General features: G+C 36.5%; 1 long non-coding RNA gene across 1 annotated transcript in view; it reads left to right on the top strand.

The window, feature by feature from the left end:
• The window catches only part of LOC128781260 (uncharacterized), a 107,167-nt gene extending 90,394 nt beyond the window's left edge, over positions 1–16,773 (top strand). The window contains exons 2-3 of the long non-coding RNA XR_008427214.1: positions 8,323–8,370; positions 16,658–16,773. This is a non-coding gene — a long non-coding RNA (uncharacterized lncRNA). The remainder of the gene's footprint in view (positions 1–8,322; positions 8,371–16,657) is intronic.
• Positions 16,774–18,588: the final 1,815 nt, after the last annotated feature.

The following is an 18,588-nucleotide window of genomic DNA, read 5'->3' as shown; positions in this document are numbered from 1 at the left end:
TCCACTAGAGCTCTCCCAGAGTTCATTGTACTGGGAAGGAGATAGTTTGATAGTCTGGTCTAGGGACAAATCTAGTACTCTGCCTGCACATAGTAAGTGCTCAACAAATATTTCTTGAATCAGTGAATAATTCTGTCTTAATAATTATGTTTGATGGCATAACTCAGAAACTGGCAATGGTAGCATTGTTATGGATAAATTAATTCCTTACTACTGATATATGAACTTTCAGTTCAATAAAATCATAATCTAATGTTAATCTTCCAATAAATGACAAATACAATGATGGCACAACATATGAAAATCTCACTGACCTTGCAGACATGTCAGCATTAATAAGAAGGAGAGAAAGGAAGCTGCCATCAGTAGATATACGCCCTGTGGCTTGGTTTGTCTGACCAGTGCATTAAGTAGTCTTTGAAGAATGTAAGCCACTGTGATGGATATTTCATACATCATGGGCATATTTGGGGCTGGGGGGTTCTAACACAAAATGGTATTCGAAGAGCTTAAAGATCCGTTGTCTCCCGCCTACATACCTCTTTTCTACTTAGCTCTCTGTTGTACCAAACCTGTGTATTTCCGCTACTGGGCCTTACTATGTATGACCCTGTCTGTGCCCTGCACACGTCTTCTTTCCCTCGTCGTCCTGATCTCCTGTGTAACCGTAAAAGCGCGGTACCTATGTGTACTTCTAGAAAGCCTGTCTTGGTCCTATTCTTAAAAGAGTTACCAGTTTTGTTATCTTTGTGGCATTTATATGTTTAATATGAGTCCTTAGTCTATTCATCAAACTGTTATTTTTCTCCTCAGGCCATGTACTTTTTGGTCCTTTCGTGGTTGAAGTATATGAAACTGCCACTTTTTAATAAATCAATTCCTATGGTTCAAAATAATATTAATGTAGCAACATAATTAGTTACATAATTATAACATAATACATGCATAACATTTTATATACTACAGTGTGGATATATAGGAGGCTAGGCTAGAAAGTATTCAGCCATGCAAGATAGAGACATTTATTGAAGAAGACACAACATACAAAAATCATTGTACATAAGACAATGATGCCTCAGTCCCCTTCAAAGTAGACACCTTGGGATTTCACACAGTTCTCCCAATCACCACCAGCTTTCCAGTAGTATCTTCTTCAATCTCATCAACAGTCTGAAATCCCTTCCATTTCAAAGGTGATTTTAGTTTGGGGAAAAGCTGGACATCACAGTACACCAAATCTGGGCTGTAGGGGGGCTGAGTTACCTGGGTGATTTGATGTTTCACCAAAGACTTGAATGAGACATGATGCGTGAGCAAGCATGTTGTCATGGTGAAGCTGCCAGTCACCAGTTGCCCATAGCTGCAGCCTTCTGAATCATCCAAATAGTTTCTGCAGAGGAATGTTCAAGCTTAACACAAGCTTAACATTTGCTCTAGATTCATTTCTCTTCTCAGTCATTTCTCTTCTCATTTGCTCAGTCATTTTGAATGTGATGGGCACACACAGTACGTATGCTCACTCAAGGGCTTATACTGCCTCCATGGACTAGTGAGCGAAGTCATCATTGTTCATGCATGTGCATTCCAGTTCACTCTCCTTGAGGTGAGTGAACCAATGTCATGCAAATAATTTTCATTATATTAACAATGGTTGGACTTTTTCCGGACTGACCTTATATATATCAAGAGTACTGTCGTCATCATCAGTCTAACATAGTCTCTGGCACATAGTAAGTACTCAATAAATGTTTCTGATTGAATCAAAGGTAGTGAGATTAGTCTTAAGTGCTGAAGCACTTACGGCTTTTTCTCGAATTTGTAAACTAAAAAAAGTTTTGATCTCCAACTCTGGGATAGATGTTGGTGATGCTGGCATTGGATGCCTCCTTATATTATTCCAGATAGGACAGCAGAACATGAAATGAAGCGCCAAGAATTGCTTTCCCAGACCTATGAATATTATAGTTTGTTGCCTGTTGAAGGATTGTTATGAGAATTTATAACTCTCATCCAAACTACTAGTCTCAAATCTAGTCCTTAAAGATTGTTCAGGTATATCTTGAGTTCACTATATTAATTTATATCTTGGCTTGTTGAGGTTTTATAGCCTGCAGATGCCCTGAGCAGCACAAGTGATATCGTTGGATTGTGGTAGATACTGGTTGGTAGAAAAGATTAGAAAACACTCGGTGAGGTATATTTAGCAACAGGTTAAATAAAAATATCTTCTAGTGACCTTTCCCCCTCACCAATTCCCTTACGCTAGACAGGTCATGACACAGTAGAATTTTACTTTTTATAATAAATATTTTTTGACATCAGATATGCCCCATGGAAGATAACATGCACTAAAGATTAAAATAAAAACAAGTGAAAAGTCTGCAAAATCCTGAAAATCTTAAGATAAGTTTTAACTTATAAAGATACCAGAAGTTTTTTGAGTATACATGGGCATTTGCAGAACAAGGATTGGTACGTCTTTCTCAAAATGGCTTATTCTTGTGTTTTGACACAAGAAGGTGGTAAATATTCCATGATCTAAGCCTTCAGTAGTCACTGAAAAACCAGGCCTTCAAAGAGAAGAAAAACAAACAAACAACAACAAAGGACTTGTGTTTGCATCTACCGTTGCTTTTATTACAAGGAGAGTGAGTGTGGTGGACATAGAAGCTACCGAATAATAACCAGATGCTTTTCAATTTATATGAGCTGTCCTTAAAAATCAAATTACTAGGTATTTAGTTTCCTATTCATTCATTTTTTCCCAATATCATGTATTGGTGTTTTTTTTCCTACCTGTAATAAATAACAGACTGGATATACCCTCCACTTGAAACTGTCAGAAACTGGAAACAATATATTAAAAAATGATTTTCAATACACTTGATACTATGCATTTCTTCTGACACTTCCAATCCCCAGTCGAAACTCCCAAATTAAAAAGGCCACTATAGTGGTAAATTTGTAATACACAGAGATACTTTCTGAACCATAAATGGAAGTTGGTAAAAGCCTACTATTACAAGATTCAACACTAAGAAGAAAATCAAAGTACACAAAAGAGCTGGAAAATAATTAGTTTAATCAGCCAACTTCAAAGTCATCATTTTTGCCAAGCATCCTTAGTAGGACACCTTTCTCAACATGCGGAACTGGATTTCTCATGAGAGTTTCTGTTGGTAACTGAATTCAGCATCTCTTTGCCACAAAGACACTGATCTGAGAGAGCGAAAGCAAAAACAAAAAAAAAAGGTAAAATATGTATATATATATATATGTAAATAAATAAATGGCTATTTTGACTTGAGAGATGAAAACTGTTTTAAAACACTTGAGATCATAATTGGCTAATTGATGCCGGTAACTTATCCAGGCAGCTGAACCGAGAGTGTTTTGAAGGTCCTGCTCAGAGACTCATCTTGCATGCATAAGGGAGAGTGGCCATGAACGAAGAGAAAGCTACAGTGTTCTTTCTCCTCTGGCTTAGTCTTAGCATTTTGTGGAAGTTGCATGAAGAATCAAGAATCAAAAGAGAAATGACTTGAGAGCTTATTTTGTAGAGCAGGGTGGTTTAGTCGAAGCTTTGACTGGAATACAGTGGCCTTGTGTTCAGCCCTGTAGCGGAGGCACCACTAATTATTTACATCCCGCTGGAAAACCGGCTTGACTGCCCTTACAACAGCTGCAGTCTCGCCACGTGCGCAGCGCAGCGAACTTGGCGCGAGCGCTCCCGAAGAGCTTTCGGGGGCGCGCGGCACTACAAGCAGGTAGAATCATTGTCAGAAGAGTCTTCTGAAGAGTCCTGGTGCATCAGCAGCAATTAATGCAGGTGGTATCGTAGACAAGGGAGCTAATGAGCTTTAATATGCATGCAGGTGAGGGAGTGCTGAATCAGTAGAGCCATTAATGAACCTATGACAGCCTAATTAGCTACAATTTAAAATCTATGGAATCTAATCAGAGAAGCTGAACACTGCTGCAAATCTGTGTATGAATGAGTCTTTCTAAATACTCCAATCTGTTGCTTAGTCACTGATTGATAGTAATTGCTTTTTTTCCTCTATTGTGTATAGGAAAATGCCCAATTTTTCTCTGATAGGGGAGGACACAACATTGAAGTTAAATGCCTATGATATTTAGCTGCTTAAGTTTAATCAGTGGATGTTTAAAAAAATCTAAGTAAAATTAATTCTTAACTCTGAATATAGATGAATAAAAATATAACACCAGCTTCTTATATATAGGATTGGCAAAGACTTCATAATTGTTAATCAACTCCAAATAGCATATCCGAAAAGCAAGCAAGGACAATATAACATGTGCATGTATGAATTGCATTTATTAATCCATAATTTATTTTAAAAGACCTTATTTATGTTAGTTATCAGAGATAACAGGGCAAAAATAGTTTTGTTGAAGGCTTGAAATAAGAAATAGTTTTCTGAGTTAAAACAATTTGTTAAACCTTCTATTTTAAAGTGGCTGAAATAAGTGTGTTTTTAGAAATTGAGAATCATTTATGAAGGCATGAGGTAATACTGTTTTGTAGTGTGCATTTGGTCATAACTGGCGTGTAAAAGGTACAAGCAGTTTTTCTAATCTGACATTTCACCCTTATATCACACGAGTCATCTGAAACCTTAAAGAACGTTGTAGGCTTTGATTTATTGAGTCTTATAACACCACCGGAAGACAGGTCAATGTGGCTGTCCTCGTTTTACAGTCAGCTCAACTCAGCTCCATTTGCTGAAGGTCACAAGTGAGTCAATGGAAGAAATATAAAAAGACACCCAAGAAAGCTCAGAGTGCTACTCCCTTACTTTTTCCATTTGATAAATGGTGTACCTAAAATTCTTATTTTCCAGATAAAAAACTGTGTCTCTAATTTTTTAATATCAACTTAGAAAAATACCTTGGAATTCAGGCTTGTAATTGTGTTATTTTTAAATGTCGATATCTGGTGCATAAGTACGATGTTACCAGTTAACCAAATGATGAGAACTGCCACATTTGTTCACTGGTGTCAGTAGAAGTGATCTTAAAGTGTTGTTTTTGTTAGATTAACCACCAGCTATTGAGGCTGCAACCTAGAGAGGATAAAATGGAAAGTTTTCTGTAGTTAGAAACACGTGAAATTAAAGAAAGAAAGAAAGATGAAGGAAAGTGGGGAAGGGGGATAAATAGAAAACACAACTACACAAACATAAATGCACCCACTAAGGACTTCAAATGGGGTGGTTTACTAAAAAGTCTGAGGATGCATATAATCCATTGGATTTGATTTTAGTGGAATCTCTATATAAAAAGAGAGAAAGAGAAGGGTGTGAATGAACTTAGAAATCTCAAATGATATGTTAGAACCATTTTTGACGATGTGTTAATACTTCTGCAAATCTTTATTGCTAGTTTAAAAAATACATTGCACAGAAAACTTTCTGAAATGTTGTGTTTAACTGATATTCACTTCATCTTTGCTCCGAAGAATTATTTCTTTCAAGTTTGACACCATTATGGCCCTACCATATTTACTCTTGTGTCAGCCATTATGCATTAAATCCAGGAACAAAATAAACTCTAAGGCAAATATTTTGTAAACCCTACTGGCGTGAAAGTGTTTGCTAAAGTGTCCATTTTCTTGCAAACCTTCCATTTAGAATGTTGTCAAAACTTTGGCATATTAACTGCTAAAATTTTATTCCACCCAATATGATACATCTTATTCTTAAAATCATGAAACTTGATCATCTCTCTTGACTTAATTAGCAGGAATAGGTAGTCCCTGCATACTGTTTTGTTTTCATATGCTGTCCTATAATAATCAAGTAATTGGAAAATGGTCTAGATATTTTGGGATTTATCTTTCCTTTTATATTTTTGTGGATATAATGTGAGTAATTTTTCTTGACTAGTTCTCTTAATAGCTTCTTTAATGAGGCATTATGTGTATTATTAAATGTGATTATATATATATATATATGTATATTTTACTGTACTTGGTCTATCTAAATTTGATAGATAAAACTGCCACATGCACTGCAATGGTCTGGCAACTTGGGATCAGGAGATTACATTTAAAACACTATAAAAGCATGTTTTGTGTTATTTATATAAGTTTCATTACATAATTTTTCATGCAAATACCATCCTGTTCCTCTATAGTCAGAGTGAACTATCAGAAAGAGATTAAGAAAACTATCTCATTTACAATTAATTGCATTTAAATGTCCCTGGGGATAAATAAACCAAGGAGATGAAAGACCTGAGCACTAAAAACTACAAGTCATTGATAAAGAAACTTAAAAAGACACAAATAAATCAAAAAGATATTCTTTGCTTATACATTGGAAGAATTAATATTGTTAAAATGTCCATGCTTCCCAAAGTAATCTACAGATTCAGTGCAATATCTATGAAAATTACAATGACATTTTTTATAGAAGTAGAACAAACAATTCTAAAATTTATATGGAACCACAAAAACCCCAAGTAGCCAAAGAAATCTTGAGAAAGAACAAACTTGGAAGCATCACACTTCCTAGTTTCAAACTGTATTACAAAGGTATAGTTATTAAACAGTATGGCATTGGCATAAAAACAAACACATGGATCAATGGAAGAAAATAGAGAGTCTGTAAATAAACCTATGCCTGTGTGGCCAATTAATTTATGAAAAAAGAATCAAACATATAAAATGAAAGAATAGTCACTTCAATAAATGGTTGGAAAACTGTCTACTTGTGAAGTATTTTGCCTTAGAATAGAACATGGAGAAAGGGATTAAGTGAAAACAGGACAGCCACATGCACGAGACTGAAACTAGAACCTTTTCTTACACCATACAAAAAAATAAACTCAAATGAGCTAAAGACTTGAACATAAGACCAGAAATCAAAAAAATCCTAGAAGAAAATATGGGGGATAAGTTCCTTGACATTGGTCTTGGCAATGATTCTTTTGGATTCAACCCCAGTAGTAAAGGCAAGAAAAACAAAAAATAAACAAATGGGACTGCATCAAACTAAAACACTTCTTCACAGCAAAGGAGACCATCCATAAAATGAAAAGGCAGTACACAAAAAAACAAAACAACAACAAAAAAAACCCCTAAAATAACAATGCAGGATGTTTTTAGAAATCTTTAATTTTATAAAAACCTAAGTTCAAAACATTTTTATACACAATTTTTGTTTTTAAATATTCTCATGGTATCTATCTCTAACACACCTCACACTTGTAGCTATCAGTTGGAGTTATTGGACTGGTACTGAAAGCTAAATCCAAAAAGGTGCAGCAACTTTACTAAAGTCAAACAGACATTCACAGACCAAGTCAGGTGATAAGTCTTGGCCCAAGTCCTTTTGTTAGTGATCAAAATGAGACAAAGACACAGATGTTCTCACGAACAATGGTATCTTAGTTCCTTGGTGAAGATCTATTGATAGTGTTGATTTTTTTTTTTCATTCAACGCACATTTCAATCTGATAATATCACAATTGGTTTATAAATTGTACCTATAACAATAAACTGCCAAGTGGAGAAATTGTCTTTTTACCAGAATTACTGAGGTCAGAAGCCATGGATGTCATAAAAATTTGATTCAAAGTATCTAACTTTTCAAAGACTCAGCAGCGCCCTTTTCTAACAAAAATGAAACCATGCAGACTGCTGCCGCATGGACTTCATTCCCTTTTTTAATTTTTGCTTCGCTTGGATGTGAAGATATCCTGTGTGACTGAACCATCTCATCCTGAAGAGTCAGCACTGCTGTTGCCGTGGGAAGAGCTATATTGAGAACTTTATTATGCTCATCTGAAAAGCAAAATCAGTGATAATGAACAACTTACAGGACAGCTGAAAGCAGTTAAATCATTTACTTGTAATGCTCTCAAGATCTTAAAATGCTCCAATATATAAAACATGTTCAGTCACTGCAGCACTTCTACACTCAGATGAACCCTTTAGAATCAATGGGGGTTTTCATTTACTCTTTCTCCTTAGTCTATTGTAAGCCAACAGTATTCACAAGTAGACAGTTTTCCTACTTTCTCCTTTGACTTAGATGTTTAAATCCATGCAGTGTTTTCAATCCAGAGAAACAAGCACCTCTTAACCCGGGGTCCTCTGATGAGATATTGTTTATTTAGAATAGCGAAAGCCTCAGTTTACAGGTCTTGGGAAATGGGTTCCGACCTGGCTGGGTCACTTACATTAGCTGTGTGACTAGGAAATTCACTTATCCAAAACTGACTCACCTTTCATGTCTGCAAAGTGGAGCATAACAGTCAAACACGCTTTACCTAATTACTGGCATATTCCTGCAGGTCAAAGGTGAGATCCGAAGAGAACCAGCTTGTATGATCGTTAAAAAGGTGAGTTTTAATTCTGGATATGCCACCAATTGTCAAGTACTTTGGGCAAGATTTCCTCTTGTCTTTTAAGCCACAGTTTCTTTTTCTATAAAATGAGTAATTAAGCATTTACTTGATAAATCTATGAATGTTGAAATGATAACATAGATTTATACCTACAGACCTGCAGCAACTCCTGAGTCCTATGGCTCTCTCACTGGATTAAAGGTTGCAGGTCAATGCAGTTAAAGGAACAATGTGACTCAATCATCGCCTTGGCTTTTACTTAATACTTCACCTTTTGGCTTGAACTCATACCCGGTATCCCTATAATGGATCCAGAGTTAGTTCCTGTGTCATATCTCTCTTTATGAGAGAGACCATCAGAATTCCGCACCTGCCGTATTTGTCATATTCATCATCATCATCATTATTGTCATTGTCATCACCCTTGGTCTCTGTACACCCACTGATTAGGCTTCTGTGCCCTTGTAAACCTTTTCAATGTGTCTTCTCAAATGCTCCATCCATCATTAGGCTGAGCTGTGGTGATAGCAGCCCTCCTTTTTCACAACGGCATTTCCAAACTTTTTCTCCCTCCTCCTTGGTAAGCCCCTACCTCCCAAATTCCTTATCTTTACCCCAATCTCACTGAATTAACTGTATTTTCATTAATCATTACCCCTACTCTCTCTGCGTATCCCTCCATATCCAGCTACATTGCCATGACATGTACAACGAACACTTTCTTACCCCCCGCCTCCTGCCCTGCTCTCCCTGTCTCATATCCCTTGGCTTCATCTACTTGATGTGTTCACCTGTGCAGCTGCAGTAGGCCCATTCAGAGAAAAGGTGTGTTGATGGATCTCTTAAAATAATTGCCATAAATCTCAAATAGGCACCCAACATTCTCCTACCTTCCCATTAAAGCTTTCTGTTTGCACTTTTACCCCCAAAATGATCATTTCAGACCTTCTAGGTCATTAAATTTCTATCTCCCTCATTCCCATGCACATCACTCACCTATACTAATACACTTGAGCACACATATGCTTTGAGCCAACAAACTGGTTTTCATTTTTCTTCAGGAAATAGAGGTATTATTATATAAATTCCTTCACCTTTCCATTTTCAAATCTATCAATCTCCCAATATCCTTATTTACTTTCTTTTTCCTCCCTTCAATTATGTTGGATAAAATGTTCTTACTCCTATACAAACCTCTCACTTTTAAAGGTCTCCCTTCATTCTTACACGTAAACTTTCAGGTTGATAACCTCAATGTTTTATCTCCAGACCTGGCTAATGCTGTGTGTGTGTCGTACCTGTATTGGATGGCTTTGACCCTGTTAGGGTTGTCATAGCCTAATGCTTATGCAGAAACTCCCCGATAGAAGTCTCTGCTATGCCCACTAATAGGCCAAGAGACTTGTGCTTAAAAAAAAAAAAGCACAAGTGCCTTGACCAGTGGCTCATTTGGTTGGGTGTCATCCCACAAAGTGAAAGGTCTGCATTTCAATTACCGGCAGGGCACTTGCCTGAGTTGTGGGTTTGGTCCCGGGATGGGGCACTCTCACACCGATGTTTTCCTACCTCTCTCTATCCCTCTCTTCTCCCCTCTCTAAATATAAATAAATAAATCTTTTTAAAAAGGTTCCATATTTAGTTTAACATTCTGCGGTCACTGTTTTGCAATTCTTAATAATTTATGAAACAGAGCCTCACATTTTCATTTTACAGTGGGCCCCTGCAAGATAAGAAGCCAGTCCCACTACTATGGAGCACATTTTAATACAGCCAAGACAGAAGACTTGATTTCCACCTTCCAAACCAATTTTTCTTCTACTTATCCTATTTATATCAATTTAGCTGCTCAGGGGAAAATCTAGAACTCACATTAGATGCTTTTCTCTTCTCACCATTCGATATATTAAAAGTTCTATATATTCTGCATCCACATTTTACCCTAGTGTTCTGTACAATATACCCAATTTCTCCATTACCACAATCAACAAAGAGAAAATAGTTGTATTGGATATTGCAATGGTTCCACTTGACTCCCTTTCCACTCTTAAATTCTATACCCTCTTCACCACAAAACAGCCAGAAACATCCATATGAAATGTAAATCAGATAATACAACATCACTCTCCTAATTGGAATTCTCCTGTTCTCCCATTGTATTTAAAATTAAAATAAAATTACATTTTTAATTATATTTTATTGATTATGCTATTAAAATTTTTTTGATTTCCCCCCTTTGCCCCCCTCCACCCAGCACCCTTCTCTCCCTCAGGCAATTCCCACATCTTGTTCATGTTTGTGGGTCATGTCTGTAAGTTCTTTGGCTACATTTTACTACTCTGCATGATTTGTCAGTGCCTGAGTTTCTGCCCTCATAAATTTCTATTCTTATTTTCTTTCACCATGCATCAGCCACAAAGGCTATCTTTCTATTGTGTGAGCATAGATAACTTGATTTTGGCTTAGGGCTTTATTGGCTTAGGGCTTTATTTATTTGCTGGGTTGTTGCTGTGAAATGTTCTGTCTCTGATACATGCAGGTTTGTCTCTACCTTGTCCGTCACGTCTCACTTCAAATGATGCTCATTCAAAGAGATCTTCCCTGGCCACACAGTCTAAGTTAGTATCTGCTCCACCACTTCTGATCTTTTAAAAAATACTATTTACTATATTCCAACTCATCTTGGTCATATATGTACTTATTTATTTTACTCTCTCCATAAGAGAGAAAGCTACATGTATGTGTAATATCTGCATGCCTGGGGTTAAATACCTGTTGAATTTGCTGAAATTAGGGCACTTAGAACAATGCCTACCATATATTAAATGTTCAGTAAATGCCTTGTATTATTGTATTATTTGTTTTTATTATGTATAAGAATGTTTATTTTTTAGAGATTTTATTTTATTTATTTTTAGACAGAGGGGAAAAGAGGAAGAAAGAGAGGGAGAGAAACATCAATGTGTGGTTGCCTCTCATGCACTCCCAGCTGGGGACCTCGCCTGCAACCCAGGCATTTACCTTGACTGGGAATCGAACCAGCGGCCCTTTGGTTGGCAGGTTGGCACTCAGTCCACTGGGCCACACCAGCCAGGGCTAAAATAATTTTCTTAACTCAGAAACATTATAAAATTATATTCAAATTGATTATATATTTATGTGTAAACTCATAGCAGTACTAGGGTTCTAAAATCAATATTTATTATTAGTAGGCCATTTGTGTTTCTTAATCTGTATATTAGGCTCCTATAGTCTAATTTTTACAAAGGAACACATTGTTCTGTTTTTATATAAGACATCATTTGTTTAATAAAGTAAAATAGTAATTAAATGCATTAGTGTGAAAAAAGCACGTTCAGAATAGTTGAGTAAGGACTTCTAAAAATCTGCTGTTCAAGGCAACAAGATCACTGGCAAAATATGTCAAAATCAATTTCTTTGGAATTCAGGAAATTAACCAAAGGTTTACAAACATCCAGGAGTGTCAGTCAAGGAACTCAGATCTGTCTTAAAAAGAACAGTAAGATTTATGCTGTTTTAACCTGTCTTGCTCCCATAACCCTTTTCCAGCAACAAGTGCCCTTGAAAACTGGCAGCTTCACAGCAGCAGTTGTGAAAAACAGTAGCCTGGCAGCAAAAGAGGGTGAAAGTTGTTATTGGACCTCCCCAAAAGATAAAAGACATAGAGATTTGACCTTTGTCACAGCTCCTTGGAGCTTTACCTGACATGTCGTAGAGCTCAGTTTGTAAGAACAAAGTACATACAAGAAGATTGTCATAAAAAGGGGGAGGGAGATTGTTTAAGTTTGTAGCTGCCTAAGGCAGCAATAGCAGTTGAGGCAAAGAAGAGGTAGACCAATAATATTAAAAGGAAAATATGTGAAAGGAAAGTTCATAGGGGACTTTTTAAAAAAGCTCTGATATATTCCTGGGATATAGAAGGCCATATTCATATACAGGGCTATGCACGTGGCCAGGAAAGCCCAAGGAGGCTCAACAATAGCTGACCTTGACGCACTATGTAAGGAGGAAGTGAAGCTAATCAGCATAAGAAATGCTGAAGCATGTATGTCATGCCATAGCCTAAATGCACAGATCCCCTGACTAGAGACTGAGAGACTTACTGGTTTAAGGAATTTAAGAAAATTTGTGACCAGTTACTAGCTAACCACTTTAACTACTAGCTAAAATTTGTGACCAGTTGCTAGACTTACTAGTTTAAGGAATTTAAGAAAATTTGTGACCAGTTACTAGCTAACCACTTTAACTACTAGCTAAAATTTGTGACCAGTTGCTAGACTTACTGGTTTAAGGAATTTAAGAAAATTTGTGACCAGTTACTAGCTAACCACTTTAACTACTAGCTAAAATTTGTGACCAGTTACTAGACTTACTGGTTTAAGGAGTTTAAGAAAATTTGTGACGAGTTACTAGATAACCCTTGTTTAAGTAAGCAAGACTTCAGTTACCACATATAAGAAAGAATGCAGTCTTTAAAGAGTAAGGCCAGAAAAATCACTAAACAAACAGTAAAATCAATAAATCTAGGAGAGGGAGACCTGATTTCTACAGTTGCCACATTATATTTTTTAAAATATTAATTTTTTGACAATAATAAATATAGAAACAGAAAAATTGGTATTTTTTACCAAGGAAAATTGCTATAATTTATACAGGAACAAAAAGCAGTAACCAACACCAAGGAAGTCCAGTCATAGTACATACTAAAGAAAGACTTTAAGTAAACTATTATAATTGTATTCTAAGACTAAAGAAAAGCATCAATAAATAGTAAAAAGAAAGAATGAAGATGATATCTTATAAAACAGAGAATACCCATGCTATTTATTGAAATTATTATTGACAATTACCATAAGTAAAAAGTTTACTGTAGGAGCTGAACAACAGATTTAAAGCAGCAGAAAAAAGAATCAGCAAACTTTTAGGTGTCAATTGATGTACAATCTGAGGAACAAAAAGAAAAAAGAATAAAGGAAAACGAACAAAAATGCTGACGTATGGGATACCACTAAGTAATCAAACATATACATAATGGGACTACCAGAAGGATAGAAAAGAGAGAAAAGGGAAGAAAGAATATTTAAAGAAATAATTTCTGAAAACTCCCCAAATTTGCTGAAAAACATTACACATCCAAGAAGTTCACCAAACCCCAAGTCTGATAAACTCTAAGAGATTCACACTCAGATACATCACAACTAACCTATGAAAAGTCAAAGACAAAGAGACAATTGTGAAAGCAGCAAGATAAAATTATTCACATTTAAGAGATCTTCGATAAGATTAACAGTTAACTTCTCATTAAAAGCCATGTAGGCCAGAAGACAGTGGGATGACATAAATAGAGTACTTAGACCGTGCTCTGGACCTGAGTGCCCCTCACTGCTGTCATCTCCACCGGCACCTCCCAGTCTTCCACCCTGACCCATGCCTGCATTCTGGCACGGCCCTGTCTAAGACCCCTGCAGCTGGGCCACTCTGTGGCCTGTGGCAGCAGTAGTCTCCGCACCTCACCTCTTCTCTAGGAACCTACTCATGTGCCTGGACATGGGCTTGAATTGCATGGGCATGAATTGGCAGCCAGAAAAAAATGAAAACATGTTAAGTGCTAAAATAAAAATTATCAACAAGGACCAATGGAAAATCTATCTTTCAATGGAGAAAAATACATTTCTAGATAAACAAAAACCGAGAGAAATCATAGCTAGCAGACCTAACCAGTGAGAATATTTAAAAAGATAAGAAGTTTTCTTTCAATATTTTTTCAGATGGATTTCCAATTTCTTGCTCTTTCTCTTCTTCTTCTGGCACCCCTATGATGTAAATGTTGGGCCTCTTGAAGTTGTCCCAGAGGTTGCTTATACTATCCTCAATTTTTTGGATTCTTTTTTTTTCTTCTTTTTGTTTTATTGGTTGTTTTTTGCTTCCTTAAGTTTCAAATCATTGATTTGATTCTCAGCTTCATCCATTCCACTGTTGTTTCCCTGTAAATTGTTCTTTATTTCAATTAGTGTATACTTTGTTTCTAACTGTATCTTTTTTATGCTGTTGAGGTCCTCACTAAGTTCCTTGAGCATCCTTACAACCAGTGTTTTGAACTCTGGAACTGATAGATTGCTTATCTCCATTTCGATTAGCTCTTTTTCTGTTGTTTTGACCTGTTTTTTTCATTTTAGTCATGTTTCTTTGTCTCCTCATTTTGGCAGCCTCCCTGTGTGTTGTTTCTGTGCATTAGGTAGGGATGCTTTGACTCTGTGTCTTGGTAGTGTGGACTAATGTAGTGGGCATCCTGTGGGGTCCAGTGGTACAGCCTCCCCTATCACCCAAGTTGAGTACTCGAGCTGTGCCCTTAGTGTGGTCTGAGTAAATCCTCCTCTTGTAGTTGAGAGCTGGTTGCTGTTGACACATCAATGGGAGGGATTTACCCACACTGATCAGCTGCAGGGACTGGCTGTGACCACTTACCACCAACCTCCACCCTCTGTGGAGGATCAGCTGTGCCAGGACAGGGTGGTGGTACTCCGATGGATGTGGTCTTAAGCTGTCCACTGGGTGCACTGGCCCTAGGGATTCTCAGGAGTTGCAGGCCAAGGTCAGCCAGCCCTTACTGGGGCCACCTTGCCTGGCTGCTGCTTGTGCTGTGCTTGGAGATTCCCAGGTGAAGCCAAGCTGTGAATCTAGGCTGCTGATAGTGCTGGGCCTGGGGCTCACTGAGGCTTGGTGTTGCTTGTTTGGGAGATTTCAGGAAATTGTGAAGCATGAGCCAAGACTAGCTATTCATGAGGAAAATCAGCCTGGGTAGGCAAGTAAGTTGGGTGGGGTGGAGTCTCTGGGGATCTTCAAGGCAGGTCAGACAGTGTTAAACAGATTGATGGGGTCTCAGATATGACACCACCTTGCTGGCTCAGTCTGGATGGATATGGTTTCATTAATTCCATTGTCAGACTTCTGTGCAGCTCAATTTCTGATGGTTCTGAGTGATGGTGGTTGTAATTTTGATGTGGTTGTGTGAAGAGGAGAGCCATGTCTGCCTACGCCACTACTGGAAGTCTGAATGTGGTTACTCTTAACACTCATTGCTCATAGCCTCTAGAGAGAGGTTCTGGAATATTTTGCCTAGTGTATTGCTTATATTGAAAAAAGCTCATTTTAAGGTTAGTAGGAAAACAGCATTGAATAAATTCATGATTCATTTTTTAATTTTTCTTTCTTAAATCTGACAGTATTTTACCAGTTTCATTTTAAAATCTAGGCTCTTAAACAAATTAAACTTCAAATGGAGTTTTCATCAAAAGTTGAGTAAAATATGCTGTAGTCTTTGAATAGCTTTGAGATTTAAATCTCCTAACCTTGAGCAGATTTCCAAATGTGCTCTTCACTAGGAAAGTCTTCTAAAGTAGGACAATACTGCAAGGGCCTTATCAATTGCAAATGCAATCCTGAGGTGCAGTTCAGCTGCTCTACCCTTCTTCACTAGTTACCTGGTCATGGGAAATGATTGTCCAAGTGGATTCCTGGACCATCTCTTACTCTTGAGAACTCCCAAACTATTTCTGACTAAAATATATAACAGTATGCCACTTTCACATTTTAATGAAAAAATTACTAGTAACCATCAGTACCTAAGAAATGTAGGTACTAAAAAGAGAAATTTAATGTTCTGAATGATTTGTTTATCCCAATTTTACAATTGTTGCTGTAACCCCCAAACATATATTATGCATCTATTCTGAAAAGATGGAATACTTTAAATAATCAACCACTTTTCTTCCATATTTTACTAAGAACATACTCTATTTTATAACACCTCATTTAGTTATCACAATATATATTGTATGAAAATAGTTATCTTGCTTTTTAAATTTAAAAAAAAACATGCTTGACAATATATGTTCTATAAATTGTTATTATTATCTTCTTTTCACTTTGCTCAGTATTATAATCTGAAAGTCTTTTAAACTGGGAATCATAATTATGACAGTGTTTATCTCAAACCATGCACTGTCGATCACTAAAGAGGGAAGGTAATCCAAGATGGAAAGTAGTGTCTACTGAGACCATGGGACATGGTATGAGAACACCCTACTGTCCACAACCTACTGGCCATGGGGATCTCAGTTTCCTCATTTTTAAAATGGGATAGATAAGAAGAAATGTGTGAAAATATTTAGCACAGTCAGATGTCATGTAAAATGCAATGAACTTGGTAAACAGTAAAGCACTCTGTAATGTCCAATCGTTACTACTATTTATATTTTTGCAGGAAAAATAAAGCAGAAAAACAGAAATGCCCTGGATCTTTATAACAACCCACCACCATGATTATTATCCTCAAAGACTCCTTCTTCCCCCAGTTGTGATCTTTGTTATGAAAGGACTCATGTACATGAACCTTAGAGGAAATGGGTAAGTGTTTAGCCACTTCTAATATGTAGATGCTTTTGAAACAATATCTGCAATAAGTGGTTTTTACAATGAATAATTTGATTAATGTTATCATGTCTCTTTATATAAAGTCTTTCCATTTTCATATCTATATTTTTGCAATTTATAAAAATAAGCAGCTTATTTAAAACTTTCTAGCATTTATTTTTCATTGAATCAACAGTGCATATTTATTGTATAGAAAACACCAATGAGGAAGGCATACAATATCTTGATAGGAAAAAACAATTCTGAAAACTGGGTGTTCAAATAAGTTAACTTCATCACCCATGGTTGTTTCCCCCCTCAAATTTACTTTCTCATGTATAGACAAAACGAAAACCTTCTCACCAATCTACATTTAAAAGGTACTTGTCATTTTCTTTGTTTCCATATGGGAAGTAAGAAAAATCTCACATAGGAGCAAATTTTTAAAATATTCAACTTATACAGCTGCAGCTGAAATAAGTGTTCACAAACGTCATGATCAGTCCTGACACCATGGCCAGGAGGCGCAATGCTGATTTCACTCCAGCACGTGTGCTTTTCTTTGGTGCGTATGCTATTCTCAGTCTGGCCAAGGCTTCAAGATAGTATCTCATTTTTGATGCTTTGTCTAGTAGTCTTTTGCATTTCCATTTCTATTTTTCTTTCCTATGTAAGAATATATTAAAAACTTAGAGCATACTATCTATTTAAAGTCCACACATATCATCAAGATTTTAAATTATGCATTTTCAGTATATGTGAGACTCCACTAGTGCATGTATAACTTAAATCACTCTAACTGATGTGAAAATCAGAAGCTCAATAACGAAAGGTCAAGGGTTTGGTCACTCTTTTAAAAAGACACGTACTACTAGATTCATCTGTGTTAAATCCTCTAGGCAAGGACTTTACTGTTGTTTTGAATGACACTTGCCCAGTCAGAAGTGAAATCAGTACCAGCAACATCAGAATAAAGCAACAGGAGATGATGACCTAGAACTAGGCTCATATTCCGAAGGCTGCAAGGCCTGGGGTTGTCCATAAGAAGGACTTGGTCACCATGTGGTGCTATTGTAACACAGTAGGCCTGGGTCTCTTTGCAGAATGAAAAATAGTATTATGCTTGCAGGAAGCATTAGCTGAAATATAAAATCTTTTCTAAAAAACACATCCATAATAGCAAAGGAAATAAAACAAGCCAGTGGAAATATTGTCAATAATACATCAAATTAATTTTCTAATGTTAATGTTTCTGAGTTCTTTAAGACTGATCTCGAAAACATCTTTAAACATTCATGTAAATTAACAATACTAATTTTGCCCACATTCTCCATCTTTCTCAGACATGCACACAGACACATACACACAGACATACACATGCAGACACACACACAACCAATTAATTGCTAGAGCACATCACCTTGCTAAGAGTTTGCAAGGCAGATTCAGTAGCATCCCTTGAACTCTGAAGATGAATGCAGTACAACCACATCAGTGGCAATGAATACATATTGGTAAATTGGAGATGCAAGTAAAATAAATTTAGAATTACTTTTGATATCAGATGAAACAAAATGTCTACTAGTAATCAGAAGGACTTGTTTTTGACAATTTAGATATTGCTTTTCAGGAATGTACAGTTTTCCCCATATGAAATGATAGTCTAATTTAGTATTAAATGAATAATTTTTGTATTACCAAAAGAAGACTTGTGATATTGGGCTAAAACAATTTAGCAGCAAATTGCAATCTGGTGACTATAATTTTTAATACCTTGTTATC

The sequence above is a fragment of the Desmodus rotundus genome, chromosome 6 (assembly GCF_022682495.2).
Source record: "Desmodus rotundus isolate HL8 chromosome 6, HLdesRot8A.1, whole genome shotgun sequence".
NCBI lineage: Eukaryota > Metazoa > Chordata > Mammalia > Chiroptera > Phyllostomidae > Desmodus > Desmodus rotundus.
Note: the sequence above shows the minus strand (reverse complement) of the source record. Positions and strands in the feature narration are given on the sequence as shown.